This window comes from Mytilus californianus, unplaced genomic scaffold, assembly GCF_021869535.1.
Source record: "Mytilus californianus isolate M0D057914Y unplaced genomic scaffold, xbMytCali1.0.p SCAF_9, whole genome shotgun sequence".
NCBI lineage: Eukaryota > Metazoa > Mollusca > Bivalvia > Mytilida > Mytilidae > Mytilus > Mytilus californianus.
Window position 1 is genome coordinate 90,605,052 of NW_026262745.1, and position 12,087 is coordinate 90,617,138.

At 31.8% G+C, this 12,087-nt stretch overlaps 1 long non-coding RNA gene across 1 annotated transcript; it reads left to right on the forward strand.

Moving 5' to 3' along the window:
* The first annotated feature begins 1,040 nt into the window (after positions 1–1,040).
* On the forward strand, positions 1,041–3,373 carry LOC127716026 (uncharacterized). Its single transcript, XR_007988707.1, has 4 exons — positions 1,041–1,260; positions 1,641–1,768; positions 2,497–2,635; positions 3,220–3,373. It is a non-coding gene; the product is annotated as an uncharacterized LOC127716026 (long non-coding RNA).
* Positions 3,374–12,087: the final 8,714 nt, after the last annotated feature.

Sequence of the window (12,087 nt, forward strand, 5' to 3'; positions counted from 1 at the left end):
GAAAAACCAAGGTTTTTCCACCGGCTTATTCACGCCCTGGTATTACTTTGCCAACCCTGCCCTTCGTTGGACTAAGTGCGGGATTGACAGCTTTTCAAATGCAGTAAGAGAATATAGAGCAAAGAATGTGCTTGTTTAAAATGTATTATTCTGAATTACTATATTAGAAAATGTATCCGGATGAATGTGTTGGCGGTCTTGTGTTTAATATAATGTTATTTGACAATCTTTAGTGATTACAAGACAATTTTTATTACATCTCTTGCTTCGGTTTAATGTCATTGGATTGATGCTCATGTTTTCTTTTTTATCCAATTCTTGCTTTATTTCAACAAAGCTGGTAGGAATGGTGCCTCCTTTTTTTGGTTGACCTGTTGTTTGTACTCATATGAAGCAGAATACATACATAACCTTTTTAAATACAAAAAGAAAAAGTATCTCGCAGAGTTCTTTTTTTCGTATTTATATTGATGATGTCCTGTCACTTGAAAATCCGCATTGTAGTGAGTGCAGGTTTATCACAGAAAACATAGACACCACGATGTAAAGACATAGTTTCGATTATTGATGTATAAGTTTTTGAAAGATGTACTGTTATGTCTAAGGATGTGTTTTCCTCTCTCAAAAATATAGTTAGTTCATTGTTTTTTAAAAGGGACCTTGCTAGTGCAGTTGAATTGGACAAATTATGATAGATATCTATATAAATGAATGCTTATATAACTTACAACAAGCTATTCTTGACAAATATTCAATATTTAACCATTCATCTTTATTATTATGGAGACTGACATTTTGTTGATTCTTAAACTACAAAATGTACTTTACATGAAATACTGGTTGATAAATGATTCCTTTTTTTTTCAAACAGGAAATTAAGTGTAATAATGTGCCAATTTTACTGCAACAGATTTGCATTTCGACATTGCTTTTCGTGTAAATACTTTAAATGCTGAAATCTAATATGATATCGATAAGTTAACACGCTATTTGTGCTTGATTTATAATTTTCTAATAAACCATCCATTCATATTGGAAGCTTTGCAACCATTACTATCTAAAGCAAAATGAAGTCTCTAGTCGTTTTAATTTCGACTTTACAAATAGTTATTGTTTCCAGTTTAAATGATGCGTATTTCAGAAACTGGATGCAGTGGCAACTGACTGACAGAAAATTGAAGACGAATAGCATTTTGAATGTCTTGACTGCTATTTCCAAAAAAGTTAATTCTATTGAGTCTGATCAAGGGGATAAAAATGGTTAGCTTCTATTAATATATAGATTTTTGTATAATTATAATTATCATTATTTTTATCATTAATATTGACACTACTGTTACTTTTTGGTTTTTTTTTATTCTTTGTTTTGTTTTCTTATCTTATTTGTAATTTGTATGGAGTGTTTGCTTGGTTTTCTGTTTGATTTTTGTATTTGTGTTGGTTTTTTATGTGTTTATTATTTTGGTGAACATAATGTTTCTCATTTCACATTCATAATTATCATTACTAGTATCACAATGATTGTGTTTCTTATCAACTCATACAATGTTATTTTGAAACACGAAGATATTCCGAACTTAGAAGGGGCACAACTAAATAATTTAAACAAAAATAAACTCATTATTCTTATTTTGTTTCAGGTTATATCGGATGTTTTCTTGATGATAGCAGTCGTCAGTTACCATATAACTATAAAAACTTAGGCGAAGGGATTACCTTGGCAAAGTGTCGGGAAAACTGCAAAGGTTACAAATACGTCGGCCTACAAGTAAGTTTTGATATTTACTAAGCACATGTAGCAATACACATATACATATATAGTTATTCTCAGTATTCCAGTTCGGTATTGTCGGTGTAGCTTGCTTGCCTTGCATGGTCGTTGGTTTGATCCAGAGTCAATTTAATGACTCGAAAGTTTGTATTTGATTCTTCTCCTATTATGTGGTATTAATATTACGAGTAAAGACAGGTCGGCTCTGAGTCAGAATACTGTGTCCGGTTAAGTTTCTTCCTGTGAAATGTTACATTGTGAACTAGCACGTAAATTCACCTGAGCGTGTTAGTCTAGTACAAATAAGGGACTTTGATTAGTTAGGATATCAATGCTACTTTATTTTGTCCTCCTATGAATGTTGCATATGCCACTGGACGTTAAACAACAATTCATCCACCAACCCATCTGATAAATTATTCATATTTTTTATCTTACTTTAACAGTGTCTGTGTTTTTATTTCATTTATTGTACAAACACACCTGCATACACACATGTTGAGTTATCGTTAGTAAGTTTGTATATCCAATATGTAGTTGGTCCATCCAGGTTCTTGAATCGCGAACCTTAAAGTTTACCGACAGTTAAGTTCACGTCCTAATCCTTACATGTCTTTAAGTTAAAAAATTAGGAAATACAAAAAACAAAAAGATAGATTAGACGATTGATAGTTGGATTTATACATTATTTTCATAACGTTATAATATATAAATATTTTAAATAGTATAGAGTTCAGTGCTTTTGTGGAAATCGGCTGGAAAAGACAAGATATAAACAGAAACCGGAATCCGATTGCAACATGAGATGTCCGGGAGAACTAAGTAGGATATGTGGAAGTGCTAATAGAAATTCTGTGTATTTAGGTATGAAACAAATGTATACATAATATGAAATAATAAAATGTTGAGTATACAAATATGAGACAGTAACATAATGAGAAAAATACCCAAACTATATATAGTGGTGAATAAAGAGTCTTAATCATAACATGAATAAACAGTCCCTTATACAATTTTTTAATAACCAAAGCCTGAAAAATTGTCATTAAATCTAATATATACTTTCATAGATCTACCATAAACAAAACATTGTCCAAATAGATACTTTAGATAGCACAAAAGACAATCATTGGTAAGGTCCAAGTTGGTTGATAAAACAGGCATGCAACATTATCTTTAAAAATCCTAAGATTAACACATATTTTTCAACAGACAGACATCATAAATTGGCGTAATCGTTGGTATCTTACTAAATACAAGGGTTTGCATCATTTCAGATTTTAAGATCATTATGTTTTGACAGTAAACCTTTCAAAAATGATCTTGCAGTTTTTACCTGGGATTTGATACTTAATCCTATTTTGTCTGTTAGAAATCCATGATTTATTATGCTTACTTTGCTTTACATTTTGAACTATCATTTTGAAAACATCAGTTTTATATTTCAGTACAGCAATAGAGAAGCAAGAACGCAAAAGATCAGAAAAAAACCGACCGTTCCAATATTCAATTAAAATCGTCGAAACTTATACACTATTTATCTTTATTTATTGAACTATGAAGTTACACTCCTGTTACTGTTATGTTTATGGAAACATTCATTCTAATAAATACAATGGCTTTTAATCCTTTATTTGATATCAGCCGTCGTTGATCACTGAAAATTTTTAAAGCCGAAGAAAAATGTAAAATTAATGTATCAGTTCTTATTTGACTACAAAAAAAATTGTTACATTGTAGCTGTACGTATCATTCAGGCAGTATTGAACATTTGAGTGTTTTCTGAATTATTCTATTAGAAAGAGTTTTCGGATAAATGTCTTGGCGGTCTTGTGTTTAATATAGTGTTAATTGAAAATTTACTGATTAAAAGAAAATTTGAAATCCATCTCTTGATTCGGTTATGTAACATTAATTTCATTGGGTTGATGATAATGCTTTCTTTTTTATCTAATATTTGCTATTTCGTTTCCTTAAAGTTCAACACAGCTTGTACTAATGGTGCCTCCTTTCTTGGTTGACCTGTTTATGTACATAAATGAAGCAGAATACATACAGAACCTTCTCAAAAACAAAAGAAAAAAGTATCTAGTAGAGTTTAATTTCACTTTCATATATTTTGATGATATCCTGTCATTTGATAACCCGCATTACAGAGAGTGCTCGCATCTCTAATATGTATGTGATATGTCACTACAAACCATTAAAAGTCTGAAATGGGCAGTATTTGTACTATAATGTACTGATTTTTACTCGATCATTATGAATTGGTCTGAATTTTATTCGATAGTACTGGACTCTAGTGTAAAAAAAGTATAACAAAATTACCGAACTGTAAGTCAAATTCAATAATCCCATCGAACTTGAAATAAAGGACACAACAGATACAATTAAGTTTGCCTCATATCTTGAGTTACATCTAGAAATTGACAAGGAGGTTTGGTTGGAACAAAACTTTACGACAAAAGAGATGATTTCAGCTTCCCAATTGTGAACTTTACATTTCTATGTAGCAACATTCCAGCAGCGCCTGCATACGGAGTATATATATCATAGTTGATACGATATTCCAGGGGTTGTATTTCCTATCATGATTTCCGTAATAGAGGATTGCTGCTCACAAGGAAGCTATTAAACCAAGAGTTCCAAGTGGTGAAGTTGAAATCATCCCTTTGTAAGTTTTACGGACCCGTCACGAGTTGGTTTACCGTTATGGAATATCCGTTCCACATATGATAGCGGATATGTTCCTAATGTCGTAGCTATAATCCGGTCCCCTTTTCCCGAATGTGATCTTCGAATAAGACTTATTACCGGGTGTGAACACGATGGGTGCTACTTGTGGAGCAGGATCTGCTTACCCTTCCGGAGAACCTGAGATCACCCCCAGTTTTTTTGTGGGGTTCGTGTTACTCAGTCTGTAGTTTTCTATGTTGTGTTTTGTGTGCTTTTGTTTGTCTGTTTGTCTTTTTCTATTTTAGCCATGAAGTTGTCAGTTTATTTTCGACTTATGAGTTTGAATGTCACTCTGGTATCTTTCGCCTCTCTTTTTTAAAAATGGGAAAGTCCATAAAAATTAACAAATGCGAACGATATCAATCAAACGGAACAAATGAAAAACTACCATATTCTGACTTGGTACAGACATTTTTCGAAGAAAATAGTGGGTGAAACATAGTTTTATAGCAAGCTTAACAACAGACTTATATGACAGTTGTTTATATTTCCGTTATATTGACAAAACGCATTTATTAGACGGTTTAGTCATATGAGGCATCCTTTACGGTGTTTTGTTTAAATATTCTCTTCATTAAAGTGTTTCATTTTGCTTTTCGACAGTTTTGATTTAAGCTGCAATAATAAATCTTGATGAACAAAGACGTCATTTGACCATAGTCTGAACTATAGTCGACCATACTTTGTTTTACCCCGAGGGTAACCAACGCAATAGTCAGTAGTTTTGTGTTGACAGTACTAATCATAGATACGGTGATTTCTGAAAATTGAAAGTTATAAAATGCTGATGTACAATACTTAGGTTTTCTAACCTAATGCATAGATGGTATAGTCATATTTGGCACATACTTTTGGATTTTTTTGTTTTAAATATTCTCGTTAACAATGTGGTTCATTTGGCTTTCCGACCGTTTTGATATGAGCGGCAATTATAAATCTAGATGAACACAAGACGCGCGTTCAGCCACCAAATTATTAGCCTGGTATCTTTATTGATTTTTTAACCACCACTGGGTCGATGCAACTGTTGGTGGACGTATTTTTACATTGTTACAAGAGTTGTAGTCAACTTTATTGTCTCGACATAAAATATCATATTGCAGCCGTCATGTTATAATTTACTGTTCATGAAATGTCGAGTTATTGGAAACTCTTATATGTCTAAGATGGCCTTAGTCATGCTTTTAAACTTCGTGCTTTTTTACTTTTTTTTTTTTTTTTTTGCTTCACAACTCTACATATCACTGTTATGAACACTCATCTGACGTTTAAAGTTATAAGCCTGGTAATGTTAATGAGTTTTGTGAACAATTGTGTCGATGCACCTTTTTTCTCTAGTATATTACCATCCAGTAGTCATGATTCTTGTTTAGATATGAAATGTTTTTGATACGATCATTCCTGTAGTGTTCATTTAATGTTGAAATATTTGACGTCTTGTATCCCAATGCTTAAGGAACCATTTGCTTCGAAAATAATCAATGTTAGACGACTAAAACGTTGTCTGATTCTACAATCTGGTTGAAAGCTTTCGGAGGAAGGTAAATATAGCAAAGTAATTCAAAACAGAAGAAAATGGTATGGTTTACTTAAACATGTTCAATAAGAAAATACAAGGCTTACTGTTACTATGAGAATGAATCCACATTTTCTTTAATCTATAAATATTTATATAATGTACAAGATATGCAATTGGTGTTCCATTGTTCTATGCTTACCAAACCAATACGATAACATTGTAAAACGAGCGGAATGTCTTTCATAGGTCTGATTGATTATTTGATTGATTTTTTTAAACGCCAATAACATTATGATCAAAAAGTAAAATAAAAGATGCACAAGTAAAGTATTTGCAACCTTAGGCATTACTGTTTGGCATGAAATAGAGTGATCAGTGGGTGATGAGTGATGGGTGACGGATTGTTAAGTGATCGGTGATCGAAGACCCATAGCTTATTTCTCGTATCTCAAGTCAATTAATTATACTGACGGCTTTTAAAGACGCAACATAAATGTTAGTGATTTATTTAAATCAGAACATGATTAATCTTCATATTATTGTTAGTCATACTTTCCATATGTCTTTCTGTTACGAATACCCGACTTACCAGAGGTTAGAAGGCATATCGGATAATTGGCGTCGCAAGACTTTGTTGACTGGAAATGTGAAACCCATAAGGGATTCTTTTTAAGTGTTTGTCTTCCTGAAACATTTTTTGGGATCCCTATCCTCACTTAAATCAGTCAAGTTGTATTGCGTTTCGATATTGCCGAGACTAAGCAATGGAAATCTGAATGAGTTCGTATAATAATAAAAAGCAGGAATAATTCAACAACCGGATGTAGCTAGAAATTTCCCTTTCAGTCCTAACAACAACGGTTCATACAAACGTGATTTGTAAATGATCATAAATGACACAAACAACCTGTAGTGACAACTCAGAGTCAACAAAATGACATTATACAACGCCATTTGCAAGACAAATTTACAACTGCTACGTCAACTGGTTACCAAATTGTCGCATGTCATGGCAGACAGAGTCATTCCAAAAATGTTTTTCGTATGCTATAATGCTCAGGATTCAACTACAGAAAACCATTTGAAAGTTTAAAATTTAAACCGCATAATTGCTGAAACAAACTGTAATAGCTTTCTAAAAACACTAATTTCGTATATGAAACACTGTTCAAGATTAATGGAGATTTGTGTACTCCTACAAATATCCCAATTTAGCAATTATCAGCAAATGTTATAAACACATTATTGCCCCCAAGCGCTACGTTATTCAACTCATTTAAAACAGATGGATGTTGTGACTAGTTCCATTTATGTTAAACAATTGCAAACATATTACGTGTAGATAAAACTAATTTAACTTTAAGGTTATAACAATTTCTACGTAGATGCTATCAGACATACTGATAATGCATTTGAAATGGAATATGTAACATTTAAGTTAATTTTCACTTTAGATTTGTCGGTCTAAGGAAGATAACAGAATATTTAATAATGTACTACCGTCTTTATACATGTTATATATATGTATGCCTAATAGGTACAAATGATAAAAGTCCGGAAATCTTTAGAATGCGTATCCCTTAAAAGTAGAATTTGGTTTACCTATATTTTGATGTCTAAAATTTATGTCTAATTTAAACACAGTGTAATATTTTGAATATTTATTCAACTAGCAATTATATACAGCATTGGAAACATGTCATATATGTAAATTTGCAGTCTTCCCGTTTATGAATTCATCAATAGAGTTAAAACAAAATTGCCAGATAAAAATCTGCGATGTGGCATTGAAAGGACGGAACGCCAAAAAGGTATTTGTGCAGATAAGCTGGTTGACAGTTCACTTAACAGATAATTCTTAGAATGTCTGTTTATCAAATTACTACCATAGATATAGATAAAATCAAAGAACACCCTTGGATTTGCAAGGTAGATTTTTTCGCCTCTAGTCCTTAGCAGTCGACTTTACTATCTCAATTTTCTTACTTTGTAGATGTATCCATACTAGGAGAGATCTAAGTTTGACTTCTATGTGACTTTCCGTATTCATTAGTCGTCCGCTCACGAAAGTAGTGTAATCAAATTGGTCGGCTAAATATGTGCTACTTACGGTTAAGACCCTCGTTTCAGATGTGCGACACAACATTTGCGGGCCTATGAGGTTAAAACCTAGATAACGACGATTCAACGGTTCAGTCTACTTATAGTCAGATTATATCACAGTCAATTAGGTAATAATAAATTAGTAAACCAATTTTTTTCTGAAACGGTCATTTTGATCTGAAATGCTCTTTAAAGACTGACTAATAACTTATCACGTAATTTTCAGTTTGTTCGTCAATCGTCAGACTCATTCACTGCGGTAAAATCAGAACTCTTGACATGTAAGATTTGTCCAGTCTATGTTCATACTTTTCAGTAGCTGCTATGTACCTGTACACATCAACATCATACTACATTGTCTAGACTGCTACCAAAAAGTACTGAATCGACTGCAAGCGAAATGTCTGACCAGTTCTGACCGCAATGGATCAGTATGAAAATTGACTGAAAAGCAGAACATGACTGAGTAATTTATTGTTCAGACCTAGGCAGAAGCTGTTAAAATCAAAATGACCTTTTCAGGCTAAAATTCATTTACTAGTTTACTGATGGATTAAATATCTTATTATAAAGATACATTTCTTCAACATGTTGAAGGTGTAAAGTTGAATCTTTAATGTTTACTGTGAAATCTATTCAAAGTTTAGACCCTACACGTATTCTCTTGCATTCGAATTAGAACTGTTTTGTTTATAGTGAAAAGCAGAATAGAGAAGCGGTTATTACAAGACAAGGTTCGATGAATACAGAGATCACATCTAATGAAAGGCTCTTCCAAAATGCAAACGGTATCATAAAGCTGAAAACATTCGAACAATGAAAGAATAAACCATTCATAAACCATTCATATCAATCGTATTTGTCTGGCCACTGATTATAAGTGCAATGCACCTGCATTTCCGGTCAGATACAAAATAATTCTTTCAGATTGTAATGTTTGCGTCGAAATGAGTTTTCCAAACATGACTTCCTGGAAAAGGTTATACATCGCTATCATTATTTATATTATTATAGCAGATAACTTCCCACCATTACTGTTTACTTTTCAAACTGTTATATAAGTTATTCAATACCTTTAATATATATATGTATGTACCACATTTAAGATATCTATTTGAGTTAAGCTTTGTCTTTTCAAAAAGATGTTCATGAAGTTGCTAAAGGTTGCACTTTGTAAATACAGCTGTTTCTCAAACCACGACTCTTTTGGGGAGATATATAATATTCATAGATATGTTAATTTGTTAATGTACTGGTTCCCATTTATGATCTCGGTGTTTCATCTCATAGAGACATCACTTGGAAATGTAACCAGTATAGAAAAACATGGTAGCGCCTAAATTTTAATTCTTAGGAAGTCCAAATATGAAGGTAAGGGTAGTATAGAATTTTAGTATAAGTTTAAACTCTTATAAGTTCAGGGCATATAAAAGTTGAAAATATGCCGCACAGCCCTATATTTTGACCTTTGAATAAAATAGTAGTGCATATAAACTTTCTGTTCTGGGATATTATTTTTCACGAAACTTCATAGTAAAAGTGTCACAGTTTTAGCCGCAAAGGGAGTTCCTATGGGAAATTGCATTGTCTATATTTACAGAATTGCAACCTATACACTGAACATGTCTATAATATATTTAGAACCTATTTATTTGTACAAAGGAGCAAGTGTACAAGAAATATTAATTAAACACAAAAAAAAAAAAGACGTGCACATGTTTTAGAAAAATGCTTTTGGGAAAGACAGTAACAAATTATCAGGAGAGATAACGAAGCAAAATTTTCTTCAACAAAAGATAGATTTGATTACTACTTGAAAAGAAACTGATATCCTTACCGTAAAAGCATGCCAATTCGCCGTAGTTTGATACTATTTAATTCTGAAATAACATCAGAATACACAGAATAATATTGTTATCTTGCACGATGTTAATATAGAATACTTCTTCCTGAAAACTATATGATTCAACTGACTTTTGTTGATGTTGAAACAGAGATATGGTATGAGTATTTGCATGCATGTAAGGCTCTGAACTCGTTAGCCAGGAAATCGTAGTTATTCCCAAATCATATCAGTATTAAAAATGAAATATTACTTGTCAATACTGATGTGTACGTTATAACACAATTTACTGTATATTGTTAGCAAACATACCTGAGCAAAATACGAGAATCTAGAACATACATGTTGAATTGACTAAAATACGATGTTTCATTTTAATGACATTTAGTTAACCAATGACGCATTACAACTGATATTAAAATTGTCTGAACAAAGTTGGTAAATTCGTCGTTAAAAACCCACAAATCATAAAAATGTTCAGGTGTGGTTTGGTTTTTGTTACACATAGATACATACTTTCTATGAATATGTAAGACAAAATATGCTGTAGGCAGTTAAAAAAAAACACCAGCTACTATGATTCTTTTATAGGGGATATGTTTTCCCTTTCGGAGTACTGGATTTTAATATACTTCCATTCTAATTGTCTGGTTTATTGTTATGCTTTAAAGTAGTATAAGATACAGTCGCATTAAAAAAAAAGAAAGATTATTCATACTTTTGAAATAGAAAATTATTTCGCAATTATTAAAATAATATTATATACAATTAATTCTAATACTTTTGAAGCGTCAAGTTGTGTAGAATACATGGTAACAGAATTATACGAGAAAAAAAAATATAATGATATAGGTTATAACAGAAAATGAGAAAATGCGTGTATCTCTAATAAATTGAGGAAAATAAAATGACAGAATGGGGTAACCGTACTTGATTTATTGCTGTTTGACAAAATACCATTTATATGCCACCGTTAAATTAAATCATCTGACTTATATCTCCGTATAAAGTAAAGTTTATTTTTTATGTATCAAAACGCTATCTTTATATGTAAATAAATGTCACAAAATATTTGCTTTCTAGATAAAATATTTGCTTATTTCATTAAAATTACTAGCTTTTAGTTACTGCGAGTACTCTCATATGTGTGCTTTCTTAGTTGTTTTTTTTTAACTAATGTGATAAGCCCATTTCAACTGATGTGTATGGCTTGTTAATTGATTGTTCTGTTAAACCAGTGTCTCTGGTTAGGGAGAGGGTCTGGTGCAAGCAAACATATTTAACCCCGACACATTTAGTATGCCCCAAGTCAGGAGCCTGTAGTTCAGTGGTTGTTGTTTGTTGTTATATACTGTATTACGTGTATTGTTTTCTATATAAATCAGGCAATTAGTTTTCTCGTTTGAATTGTTTTACTTTTGTCGTTTGGGGACCATTAAACCCGTCCTATGTGGTATGGGTTTTGCTCTTTGTTGAAGGGCGTACGGTGATCTATATTAGTTAATTTATACGTCATTTGGTTTCTGATTGAAATTATCTCATTGACAATCATATAACATCTTCTTATTTTTATATAGATATATTACACATAAAAAATAAGATTGCATTCGAAATGAGAATAAACAAAACTATAAAGTATCGTTTGAAACGTTCATAACAACATTTTGTTTTGTAAATACGTTAACATCAACATCAACATGATTATGTACATTATACTTAAAAGTTCAGTGAGAATTTAATGTGAATGTAAAAAAGTCGCAGTTATCCTTCCTCTCATACAATGTAGGATAACATTGTCAGGATTGAAATTATAATGAAAACATAACATACAAAAGTAACATATCAAAAATTACAAATTCACTACATGTAAAGTGACCATATCGTCATATGAATATGATTTAAAACAGATCACACAAGACCGAAAATAAACCGTTTGCATGAGATATGGTGGTGATAGAATAAAACCTAAAAGTGTCAAACTGGTAGACGTTTCAGCCAGGCTCTATGATTTTACACAGTCACTGGTTAAAAAAAAAACATATGACCTTAAAATCGATTACTTTTGTCATTTTTCTAAAATGTTAATTTTCGCCGTTATAAAAATGGAAATAGGCT